Source organism: Callithrix jacchus, chromosome X, assembly GCF_049354715.1.
Source record: "Callithrix jacchus isolate 240 chromosome X, calJac240_pri, whole genome shotgun sequence".
Taxonomy (NCBI): domain Eukaryota; kingdom Metazoa; phylum Chordata; class Mammalia; order Primates; family Cebidae; genus Callithrix; species Callithrix jacchus.
The window spans coordinates 53252648-53265927 of record NC_133524.1 but is presented as its reverse complement, the minus strand read 5'-3'; the positions used below and the strand labels follow the sequence as shown (position 1 = coordinate 53265927).

The 13280-nt window shown below is 47.0% G+C and overlaps 1 protein-coding gene across 39 annotated transcripts in view; it reads left to right on the top strand.

Moving 5' to 3' along the window:
- The first annotated feature begins 2716 nt into the window (after positions 1–2716).
- FAM156A (family with sequence similarity 156 member A) overlaps positions 2717–13280 on the top strand; it is a 52476-nt gene continuing 41912 nt past the window's right edge. For all 39 annotated transcript variants that reach the window (XM_035289585.3, XM_035289581.3, XM_017968505.4 and 36 more), the window contains exon 1: positions 2717–2857. The gene's annotated coding sequence lies outside the window, so the exon portion shown is untranslated. The remainder of the gene's footprint in view (positions 2858–13280) is intronic.

Below are 13280 nucleotides of genomic sequence, written 5' to 3'. Positions count from 1 at the left end.
GGTAGATGGCTTGAGCCCAGGAGTTCAAAACCATCTTGGGCAACATGGCAAAACTCTGTCTTTACAAAACATACAAAAAAAAATCAGGCCAGGCGCAGTGGATCATGCCTACAATCCCAGCACTTTGGGAGGCCAAGGCAAGCGGATCACTTAAAGCCAGGAGTTTGAGACCAGCCTGGCCAACATTGCGAAACCCTGTCTCTACTAAAAATAAAAAAATTAGCTGGGCATGGGGGCACACACCTGTAATTCCAGCTACTTGGGAGGCCAAGGCATGAGAATCGCTTGAGCCTAGGAGGTGGAGTTTGCAGTGAGCCAAGATCACACCACTGCACTTCAGCCTGGGTGACAGAGGGAAACTTTGTCTCAAAAAAACCAAAACCAAAACGAAAAAATCAGTTGGGCATGGTGGTGTGCACCTATGGTCCCAGCTACTTGGGAGGCTGAGGTAGGAGGATTGCTTGAGCCCAGGAGGTTGAGGCTGCTGTGAGCTGTGATAGTGCCACTGCACTGCAGCCTGGGTGAGAGCGAGACCCTGTCTCAAAAAAAAAAAAGTTTTTTTTTTTTTTCCAGCACTGAGAGTCAGCAGGAGGGCAGTCAAGGGCTGGAGAGAGTATGGGGACTGTGTATACAGCATGAGCCTCCCTATAATTGGAACATGTCCTTATCCTGATGAGTAGAGGTCCCAATGTGTGTCAAGGAAGTTGGGTGGGTCTTTCCTCATGACTGAGGCCCAGGCCAACGGCAGCTGAGTCAATCCCTCGTCATGTTTCTGGGGAGAGGCTTCCTTTCCTCTGTAGCAACAGGCATAGCACCTAGTAGCATACATAGGGGTCCAGAGCTGTGGGTCTAATTCAGCAGGGACAGCCAGCTGCCAGAAATAGTCTCTCTGTCCTTGTCTCTCTAATATTCTTTCTTTCCCTCTTGTCTTTTCTGTGTCTGTTACTTTGTTTCTCTCTCAGACATGAGGCTGGGTGTGACCTCACTCATGCTCTGAGGGCCCTTGATCAGCTTCTAATATCATCCTTTGACATGGATTTTTTCGGGGAGCAGTTGGGAAGATATCTTCCAAGTCTAAGGGATTATCCAGGAAAGGCATATTCACCTACAGAGGGGCTGGGGAAGGAGTTCCTGGGAAAAAAACAGGAGCTCCTCCCTATACTTTGAGTGACCTGGGCCTCTGACCTTTGAAAGAAGCATAGGAGCTTCTCTGCTAAAAACCTTCCCATGGCTCACTCAGAGTAAGTCAAAGTCCTTGCCATGGCCCAGAAGGTCCTGTATAATCTGGTCCTCATTACCTTTCTGAGCTCATCTCCCACCTCCCCAGCAACACTGGGCTCCTCACTGTGTCTCACACATACTAGGCAGAGTTCCACCTCAGTACTTTTGCACTGGTTCTTACCTCTGCCCAGAATGCTTCTTCCAGATATTCATCTCCTATTGAAATATGAATTTCACATTCTCAGAAAGATCTTCCTAGGCTACTCTTTCTAGATGGGATCCTCCCTCTTCTATTTCACTACCCTGACTTAATTTTCATTACAGCAATTAACACCACCTGACAAATTACATGCTTAGGTTTTTGTGCCATATGATCCCAATAGAATGTAAGCTCCATAAGGGCAAGTTTTTGTCTCTTTCCACACAGCTGTATTCCTAACACCTATAACAGTGCCCAGCACATAATTTGGACAGAATGAATAAATTAGCAAATGAATAAACAAATGCAAAGTTCTGGTGAGAGACATAGCTAGACAGGTTGAGGATTCTGCTAGGGAACATATTCAGGGGTAACAGGATTTATTTGACCTACTCATTCTCCTTGGGGGCCCCTGAGAAATGGCCCTTTCCCTAACAGAGCTTGAAGATCCTGCTGTCCCTCTCACCCATTATTGACAGTCAAGAATTAGACACCTGGCCCGCATCAGGCCTTCTGACCCCAGTCAGAAGTTCCATCCCTCCTGCCCCGGGGGACTGTGGCTGGGTTCCCAGGCCAGCAGGTCCCCCATTAGACCTATTCTGCATTACCCAGGGAGGCACAAGTGAGCACAATGCCCAGCACGCAGTAAATGTTTGATGGTGGACACTGCAGGAAGGTACTGGAAGGCTGCTGCTTAGGAACGCTTTTCTCTTGTTCAAGACTGCAGTGGGTATGCAGTCAGTTTTTGTCCTGACTATGCCCTCTCACCCTTTAAGGGGCAGCCCAGAATGGTCCATTGGCATCTGAATCGCCTAGCTGTTCCTTGTTTGCACCACCAAGGGGCGCGCGGGATGGAACAGTTCAATCCTGGGACGTACCACTGAGGAGCGCAGAGGAAGGACAGTCTACTCCGCCTGTCCATTTTGGAATAATTCCTTGTGTGTGACAGGACTAAGGGTCTCTTTAAACCCACGTGGAGAATCCACCACAGTTCCCGCCCCGTTAGGTCCTTCCTTACTCTCACCACTCGGTTCTCCCAGCCCGTTCGAGCCTGGTGTAGCCATCACTTTCACTTCATCACCACCTCTTCGTTTCCACATAGTCAAATCCCGCCGGGGACCGCAAAGGGGCAAGCGATTGGCTTCGAGATGTAAAGGGCGGGGTCGAGGGCCGTCCCGGGCGGTGATTGGTCACTGCGTGAGCGCCGGACTAACATTTTCCGGGGCGCGGAGTGGCTCCGGATGGACCGGCTAGGCCCTGCCTCCCTCGTCGCGTCCCTGGTTCCCATTGGCCTTCAGTTTGGGACAGGCATGTTGATTGCAGAGCTGGAGTTCAGGCAGCTGGAGCGAGGAGGGTGTGTGGCTTTTTAGAGTAAAGTTCTTTGGCCTGCTCACCAATCGACTGTCCCAGAGGGGCTGGAGATGCCACCCCAGCAAGGTTTGCACTAGTCATTTGCTTCACTTGAGCTCTTTCAGTCTTGTTTACCCTTAACTCCGTCGGAAGCCTAGTCTGGTGCTTTTGGCACCGCACCATCATTCCTCCCGCTACACTCAATGTCCAGGGAGTGGTCTCTGAGCTTGTTTGGTGTTTGCCTGGGAAGTAAAGCGGGTAAGGTACTTTTGGGGATGTGTATCTTTAGGTATGACATCTCAGATGCAGTTTGGGTATATTTGATCACTCTGGGCCGTTTGGGGACTAGATTGTGTCTGAGTGGGATATTTTATCTGAGTGGATTTTGTGTGCTACCATATGAGGTTTCTTAGGCTTTGTGTGCCTATATGCCTGGATGTCCCTTCTTTTCTTCTTTTCTCTTGTTTGATTCCAGGTAGAGTCTCACTCTGTCACCCAGGCTGGAGTGCAGTGGCTGATCATGGCTCACTGCAGCCTCATACTCCTGGGCTCCAGCGATCCTCCTGCTTCAGCCTCCCGAGTAGCTGGGACTATAGGTGTGCACCACCATGTCCGGCTGTTTTTTTATTTTTTATTTTGTAGAGACGGGGTCTTGCTATGTTAATCAGGCTGGTTTTGAACTCCTGGCCTCAACTGATCCTCCCACCTCGGTCTTCCAAAGTGCTGGGATTACAGACATGAGCCACCATGCCTGGCCTGGGTGTGCATCTTCTGAGTTTTCAGGCATTTGTGTCCCTGGGTGTGAGAGCTCTATGTAGGTTTCTGCACCCCAGGATGTGAATGAAGTCTCAGAGCTGTTTGCAATTCTGGGTCCCAAGTTGTGATGTTTCTGAGCTGGTGTCGGTGGGGAAAATTTTGCTTAAGGTGTAAAGTATCTGAGCTGTTTGGGGGAGAGGGGTCTCTGCCCAGAATGTAGGTTCTCTGATTTGTCTGGGGACTTTATCTTAAGATGATGTGATATTTCTGAGTTATTTGAACTTCTGTTTCTGTTTTGTATTAGGTTGGGAGGTGTCTGAATGGTTTGAGGGGCCTCTCTCTAGGGTGTGAGACATCTGAATAGTTTTAATTTGTTTTCCAGGAGTGAGAACTTTGGTCTGTTGTGGTGGGGGTTTTGGCACAGCATGTGTGCTCTCTGTTCTGTTTGGGGGTCTGTGTCAAGTTGTGAGGTCTCTGCAGGGATTTTGGAGTCTGTTTCAGGTTGTGAGATTAGCGAACTGTTTTTGGTGTCTTTGCGTATCTGAGCTGTTTGGGGTTCTGTGTCTCAGGAGTGAAATTTCTTACTTTTTTGGTTGTGAGAGCTCTGTCCAGGAACTGTGGGTTTTGGAGGCTGGCAGATGTGATTTCAAAGCTGGAGCCCCCAAGTCCTGATTGTGTGACATTGGGCAAGTCACTTGTCTCCTTGAACCAAGTATGTATCATAATCAATACAATGGGGCCAATATCCATCTTGGAGGGCATCTGTGCATCTTAGCAATGTGTATAAAGGGCGCCACTACAACCGTCCTTCAACAAGAATTTTCTGAGCATCTGTTGTATATCAGAGCACTGTTCTAGATTCTATGGATACAACAGAGACCAAAAATAACAACATCCCTGATTTCACAGAATTCGTCAGTAAATATGTAGCACATCACAGGGTGGTAAGTGCTACAGAGAAAATTAAGACAGGGGCTGGGCGGTGGCTCACGCCTGTAATCCCAGCACTTTGGGAGGCTGAGGTGGGCAGATCACCTGAGGTCAGGAGTGCAAGACCGGCCAACATGGTGAAACCCCATCTCTACTAAAAATACAAAAGCTAGCTGGATGTGGTGGCAGGTGCCTGGTAGGTGAATTGGGAGGCTAAGGCATGAGAATTGCTTGAACCCGGGAGGCAGAGGTTGCAATGAACCAAGATTGCGCCATTGCACTCCAGCCTGGGTGACAGAGTGAGATTCTGTCTCAAAAAAAAAAAAAAAAAAAAAAAAAAAAAAAAAAAAAGAAAAGAAAGAAAGAAAAAAAAGTTAAGACAGGGTCAGGGAAACGGGTAAGTGGTCAGGATGTTATTTTATTCATGCTGTGCGGGGAAGGCATCCCTGGAGAGGTGATGACTGAGTAGAGACCTGGAGGCAGTGAGGAGCAGGACTTGTGATTACCTGAGGGAAGAGCTTTCCAGGCAGAAGGAATGGCAAGTGCAACAGCCCTGGAGCAGGGAAAGCACCTGGTGGGTCCGGGATCTCAAGGACGTGTGATGGTAAAGAAAGCCTCATCCCAGGTTTTGACACATAGCACTCACTACAGGTGCCCGGTGTCCCCATCTCTATTTCTCCCACAACCTGAGAGGCAGGTGGAGTTCTCCTATGTCACAGATGAAGGACCTGAGGCTCAGAGAAGTGCCCTGAGCCTGTTTTCCTGCTCACACCTGAAATTCCTCAAAGAGGCATAACCTTCTGTTGTATCATGGGAGACACAGGGCTTGAGCCCCACAGCTGGAGGGAAGGTGCCGTCCACACTGAAAGTCAGCCAGCCAGCCAGTAGAAATGATTAATGATAATATGGGAACCATGGCCAGCACGACATTTCTACTTCTGATGGAGGGCAGGACTTTGGGAATGAGAAGGGAACTGGGGTGGAAGAGACAGGCAGAAAGGGGAAGATGGGGGACATGAGGAAAAGCACGCTGATTGAGAAGGTACCCTGGGGACTTCTGAGATGGTGATGAACCTTGAACTTTACGGTTCTTACATGAATGTGCAACTTATTGTCATTAAAACATACACTCATGTTTTATGCACTCTCAGGCACAAAAAGGAAATCCTCACAAGTGAAGCAGAGTGCAGTGGACTTGAAGTGGGAGTAGCGTAAGTGTCCGTGACTCCTGCACACAGGCTCTCAGTGCCCCCGACTTCCTGGTGTGGACCACGCAGTGTAGGCAGCCTCCTTCCTGCAGAACCTCCCCTGGTTCCAGGTCCTGCCTTCTATCCTAGAGGCTCCCTCAGGCCTGTTTGTGGAGATCGTGTGCCGGGGAATCCTCTATCCTGTGCTCCTGACACCAGCCACAGAGAGGGGCCATCATCTCTCAGGGGATGGACAGGACCTGTCCCTTTTGTCGTCAGATGTTGGGGTCCATCTCCCCTCAGGCCTCATTCACACTTATAATACCCTGGGACACCTGGGCTTTGGGGCCTGGCGGGCTTCATAAAAGCCTGGAACCCCTGGTGATGTGACCTTGGGCAAATCCAGGGCAAGCCCTGGTGGTGGGACCTTGGGCAAATCACCTGTCCTTGACCAGCCTCAGTTTCCCATTCATAAAGGGGGCTAATGCCTGCCAAGTAGGGTAGGTATGGGCTTTGGGGAAAATGTGTGTACTGCCCTCCTCCTGAGCCCGTGTTAGACAGGTCTATTAGTTGAGGGAGGGTAGTAGGGTGGACAGGAGCAGGGGCTGGACTGATGCTGGCCGGGACTAAATTGCCCCTGGTAACATGGTGGGCAAGTGGCTTCAGCTCTCTGTGCTTCCCTTTGCTTGTCTGTCATCAGGGTAATAACTTTGCCTCCTCACACGGTTATGTAAAGGAGAGGTGAGGTGACTGTTCAGTCACCGAGAGCAGTGCCGGGCACAGGGCAAGAATGAGTACATGCCCAGTGGCATCCCCCTGGCTGGAAGAGGTTCTAGGGAGAATGACATGGATGTGTTTGGGGACACTATTCTGCCTACCACATACCCTCTTCTTTGGCAAGCCTTGACGGTAACTGTTATTGTCCCCATACTGGGGCCACAGCGGTAGACAGATGGACCAAGACAGTGAGTGCTCACCCTGTAGCGGAGAATAGCATGTCTCAGGCAGTTCAGAGTGAGGCCTTTGATATCACTATCGTGATGGTTAATTTTCGGTGTCTGCTTGATGGAGTTAAGAAAAACCCAGATAGCTGGCAAACTGTTATCTCCAGATGTGTCTGTGAGGGTGTTTCCGGAAGAGACTGGCCTTTGAATCAGTGGACTGAGGGAGGAAGATCCACGTGGTGGGCATTGTCTGATCCCTCGAGGGCACATGTACTACAAGAAGGCTGTCTTCTGGAGTTCGGACACCCCATCTTCTCCTGCCCTTGGACATCAGAACTCCAGGTTTTCAAGCTTTCAGATTCCATGACTTAGGCCCCTGACTCTGCCAGTTCTTGGGCCTTTGGACTCAGACTGAATCATACCATCCACCTTCCTGGCTCTCCAGCTTGCAGACGGAAGTGGCGGGACTTCTCAGCCTCCACAGTCACATGAGCCAATTCCCATAACAAGTCTCCTCTTATATATCTATATCTAGATATCTCAGGAGAACCTTGACTAATACAACCATTCATACCCATACTATCAGCATTCCCCTCAGCATGATTCTGTACCAGACACTGGCTGACCACCTAACATGAATCCTGCTTTTCTCACCCAACTCCGAGACTGTCAAGTCTACTTCTATCACCCATTCACAGGTGAGGGCCTTCTGTATTCTCATCAGCCCCAGGTCTTAGCACAGTCCTTTGCAGAGGACTTCATGGTCCTCCTCTTCCTCCTCCTTGTGACCAGGGCCAGCATCTCTTTTTTTCTTTTCTTTTTTTTTTGAGACAGTCTCACTCTCGCCCACTCTGGAGTGCAGTGATGTGATCTTGGCTCCCTGCAATCTGCGCCTCCCAGGTTCAAGTGATTCTCCTGCCTCAGTCTCCTGAGTAGCTGGGATTACAGGCATGTGCCACCATGCCTGGCTAATTTTTGTATTTTTAGTAGAGATGGGGTTTTGCCATGATGACCGGGTTGGTCTGAAACTCCTGAACTCAAGTGATCCACCCGCCTCGGCCTCCCAAAGTGCTGGGATTACAGGCATGAGCCACTGTTCCTGGCCAGAGCCAGCATCTTAGTCTCACAGTGGCTTCTGCTCTCTCTGTCCTCAGCTCTCAGCCCTGCTGTCACCCACCCACATTCTACAACCCCTCTACTTCCTCTTCTTGATGTCTGTTGCCCAGGATGAGACCAAGTCCAAACCTGAGTTCCTGCTAAGTCAAAGTAACCTTTTCCTTTCAGTTAGGGAACCCTGAGGGAAGCCTGTGGTCCCATGGTGAGGTTGGTGTCTCCAGGCACAGTGCAGTCTCGTTGCAGTGATACCCAGCTTTGCCAGCAGGAGTAATCTCATCTCCAAGACCGGGAAAGCCTCAGAGAAGACGGAGAACAGTCTTAAACATTCACTCGTGGTGGGGTCACAGGCCTCAGGGTGCATGAGCTCCAGGCTGGGTGTCCCTTGGAGCCTCCCTCTCTGCTTGTGGACAGGTAGGGGCAGCCTAGGGCCAGGTTTTAGTGCTGTTTGGGGTCATCTGCAAATGGCTTTTCACTCCTTCCTGCTCCTTTTCCTTGAGCTCATTCCATGGCTAAAGGAAAATTCTCATATAATTTTATCTTTTCTTATTTAATGATTGCATTTTATGCTTTCTTCTACAAGATGCACTGCTCTGAGGCCCATGCCCAGGGCATGTCAGGCTATAGGTTGGCTAGTCCTAAGGGCACTGGCCTGGATCCTGAAAATACTGGGGACAGACCCCAACAGAGCCTGGGGCTCAGGAAAAAACTACCACCAACACCCCAGCCAGATCCTGGCCAGCTGCTGGCTCCGCCTCCACCCAATCCTCTCCCAGGGCCTGAACTCTGGGTCTAGAAACTCCAGGCCTGGTGGTCTGGGGGAGACACTGGCCAGGAGGATCCCTCAAGAGAGGAGGCAGCAGGCAATCTCTGTATGGCTTGAGGGGGTGCACAGCTGTGGGCTGAGGCATGGCCCACCCAGCACAGGCCCACTGACCTGCTGTGCAGCTGCAGGCCCAGCTGCTGCTTTCTACATGCCTCAGTCTCCTCACCTGCGCAATGGGCATCATCACACCCCCAACATGCAGGGGATGCTCATGAATGGAGGGGAGCCGAGGTGTGGAGGAAGCAGATTTGGCCCAAGAGGAGGAGGAGTGGGTCAGGGTTAGGGGAAAGGACGGATGCGGCCACCTCAGGCACGGCCAGGGGCTGCCTTCCCAGAAGTGTTGAGGACAGTCGGGGGCGGGGGGGGGAGGTTCTGAGGCTGTGAGCAGATCCGTGGGCTGGGGACCAGGTGAGGTTGTCTCTGGTGTTCTGGGGTGGCCAGCCACTGTGTCACTGTTCCTTCCCGTTTGTCCTCATCTCTGCCCACACGGAGCCCTGAGATGAGCCCAGTGAGCTCACCATGAGTTACTGTGACCCATATGCAGTCATTAGATCTGTGCGTCATCATCACAACAGTCACCAGGCTAACACTTGGGTAATTGATCCAAATAATGACTCACCTGTTCTGATGTGATTTGGATCATATGCCATCATTTATTATAGCCATAGTTTGTTCAATCATTCTCCTATTAGATGGTTCGTTACTGTTTGATTTACTTTTTGAACATCCTGTCTTGTGATGAGCATTTTTTTTTTTTTTGAAATGGTGTCTCGCTCTGTCTGTTGCCCAGGCTGCTTGAGTGCAGTGGCACAACTTCGACTCGTTGCAACCTCCACCTCCTGGGTTCAAGCGCTTCTCCTGCCTCACCCTCCCTAGTAGCTGGGACTATAGGTACCCACCACCATGGCCTGCTAATATTTGTATTTTTAGTAGAGATGGTGTTTCACCATATTGGCTAGGCTGGTCTTGAACTCCTGACCTTGTGATCTGCCCGCCTCGGCTTCCCAAAGTGCTGGGATTATAGGTGTGAGCCACCATACTTGGCCGAGCATTTTTATACATGTAATAATGTTCATAGAGTAACCCTATATGCAATAGCTAAAAACTAGAAGCAGCCCAACTATACACCAATAAGAAGTTGCATAAATAAATTCTGCCAGATTCACACTATGAATTACTGCACAGGTATGGGAAGGAATGAGCTAGACCATACAGAGACATAACGTTAGGTGAAAGAAGCGAGTTACAAAAGAGGATATCCTATGTGATTCCCTTTCTACATGGCTCAAAAGGAAATAAAAATAGTGTTTAGGCATGCATATGCCAATATTATAACAGTTTTACAGACAGCAAGGATTCTAACCTGACTGGTGGGCGGATTTTCTTAATTTTTGAAATTAGACAGTAAAATGGACACTTGAGGTATAGTTGTATGAATTTGAGTACATGCATAGATTGATATAACCACCATCGCAGTCAGTATCTGGGACATATGCATTACCTCAAAGAACTTCCTGGGTTCTTTGTGCTGCCCTTGTAATAGTCACTCCTTTCAGCCACCCCTAAGCCCTGGTACCCACTGATCTGTTCTCTATCATAATGCTATTGTCTTTTCCAGGATATCATAGAAATGAAATAATATAACCTGTAATCTTTTGAGACTGGGTTCTTCACTCAGCATAGTGCCTTTGAGTTTCTTTCTTTCTTTTCTTTTCTTTTTTTTTTTCTTGAGACGGAGTGTTGCTCTGTTGCCCAGGCTAGAGTACAGTGGTGTGATATCAGCTCACTGCAACCTCCGCCTCCTGGGTTCAGGCAATTCTCCTTCCTCAGCCTGCCAAGTAGCTGGGATTACAGGCTTGTGCCACCACGCCCAGCTAATATTTGTATTTTTAGTAGAGATGGGATTTCACCATTTGGCCAGGCTTGTCTCGAACTCCTGACCTTGTGATCCATCCAACTCGGCCTCCCAAAGTGTTAGGATGACAGGCATGAGCCACTGTGCCTGGCCCCTTGAGTTTCATTCAAGTTGTTGAATATATCAGTAGTTTCTTCTTTTTTTCTGATAATATTCCATTGTATGAGTGTAGCAGATTTTCTTTGTCCATGCACCCATTGAAAGACATTTGGGCCATTTCTAATTTGGTGCAATTATGAATAGAGCCACCATAAACATTTGTGCATGGATTTTTGTGTAAACATAAATTTTCCTTCTTCTAGCATAAATAGCCTGGATGTCCAATGTTTCCAACACCATTTATTGAAAAGACTGTTCTCTTTCTATTGAAGTATCCACAAAAATAAGGCAAATAGGTTTTTTTTTTTGAGACAGGGTCTTTCTCTGTCACCTAGGCTAGAGTGCAGTACCACAATCACAGTTTGCTGTATCTTGGCCTCAGGTTCAAGCAATCCTTTGATGTCAGCCTCCTGAGTAGCTGGGATTACAGGTATGCACCAGCACATCTGGCTAAGTTTTTTTATTTTTTGCAGAGATGGGGTCTCACTCTGTTACCCAGGCTGGAGTGTAGTGACATGATCATGACTTGCTGCAGCCTCAACCTTCTGGGCTCAAGCAATCCTCCTGCCTCAGCCTCTCAAAGTTCAAAGTTATTTTGGCTATTATAGCTCCTTTACCTTTACACATAAATTTTAGAATCAGTCTGTATCTACAAAAAATTCTGCTGGGAATTTGATTGGAATTGCCTGAAATCTGTACATCAGTTTGGTGACATCATTCCTATAATGAGTCTATTCATCCATGAGGATAGTACGTCTCTCTCTTTATTTAGTTGTTTCTTTATTTCTTTCATTAGCTTCTGATGGTTTTCTGCATATGATTCCTGCACATATTTTGTTAGAGTTTGAGGGGTAGCTATTGTAAATCATATTGTCTAGTTTTAAAAGTGTTTGTTCTAAGCAGTTCGTTGCTAGTCTATAGAAAGTCTATAGAAGTGCTTTGCTTTTTGTTGTTGTTGAACATATATTCTATAATGTTGCTTAACTCCCTTGTTCATTTGAGAAGTATTTTTTATAAATTTGGCAAGATTTCTATGTAGATAATCATAACATCTGTGAGCTGGAGTAGTTGTAGTCCCTCATTTCCAATCTGTAAGCCATTTATTTCTTTTTCTTGCCTTTTTAAACTGGTTGGAACTTTCAGTACAATATTGAATAACAGGGGTGAGAGTGAGCAACCTTGTTTGGTTCCTGAAGTTATGGAGAAAGCAGTTAGTCTTTCTGTATTAAGTATAATATAAGGTGTAAGATTTTTATTTTTTGAGACAGAGTCTCGCAGTGTCGCCTAGGCTGTAGTGCAGTGGCGTGATCTTGGCTCACTGCTATCTCTGCCTCCTGGGTTCAAGCAATTCTCCTGCCTCAGCCTCCTGAGTAGTTGGGACTACAGGTGTGTATCACCCCGCCCAGCTAATTTTTTTGTATTTTTACTAGAGACAGGGTTTCACCATGTTGGCCAGGATGGTCTCGATCTCCTGACCTCGTGATCTGCCCGCCTCGGCCTCCCAAAGTGCTAGGATCACAGGCATGAGCCACTAGGCCCGGCCAAAGTATTTTTTTAGTTGCACCATATCAAGTTAAGCAAGCTTCCTTCTACTTCTGGTTTGCTGAGTATTTTTTTTTTAAATTATGAATGACTGTTGAATTTTGTCAAAGGCTTTATCTGTATCAAGTGTTGTGACCATGTGGTTGGAGTTTGTGGTTTTTTTGGTATATTAATATGGTGGATTGCATTGACATATTTTTGAATATTAAACCAGCTTTGCATTCCCAGGATAAATCCCACTTGGTCTTGGTGCATTATCCTTTTTATATATTATTGGATGTATTAATAACCAAATATTTTCTTGATAATATTTTGTTGATAATTTTCTGAATCTGTGTTCATGAGGGATTACACTATAGTTGTTGTTTTCTCAGTGCTGTCTTTGGCTAATTTTGGTGTCAGTGTAATGCTGATCTTATAACATGATTTGGTAAATATTTTAACCGTCAATTCCATCTTTTAATAGGTATACTTCTATTTAGATGGGTTTCACCATATTGGGCAGGCTGGTTTTGAACTCCTGACCTCATAATATGCCTGTCTTGGCCTCCCAAAGTGCTGGGATTACAGATGTAAGCCACTGCTCCCAGCCCCCATTTATTATATTATTATTATTTAATAGACACCGAGTTTCGCCATGTTGGACAGGCTGATCTTGAACTCCTGACCTCAAGTTATCTGCCCGCCTCAGCTTCTCAAGGTGCTGAGATTACAGGCATGAGCCAGTGGCCAAAGATCTATTTTTACATAAGCTTTTGTGTCTTTCAAGCAATTGTTTCATTTTCATCTAAGTTGCTGAATGTATATGAATTCATATACTTATGTATTAGTATACATTAGTTATTCATAGTATTATTTTCATTTTTGTGGGGTGTCTAACTTATATTAAACTTTTCAGAGAACGAGCTTTTGGGTCATTGATTTTCTCTGTTTTGTTTGTTTTCAGTCTTACTGATTGCAGCTCCAATCTTTATTTCCCTCATTCTGCTTACTCTGGGTTATTTTTATTTTCTTTTTCTAGTGTCTTATGGTAGAAAGTTTCATAATTGGTTTGGGTCCTTTATTTTTTTCCAATATGAACATTTAATGGTATTAATTTACTCCCTAGCACTGATTTACCTGCATCCTGCAAATTTTAATATGTTGTATTTTCATCTTCATTCAGTTTAAAATGTTTTCTAATTTCCTTTGTATTGCT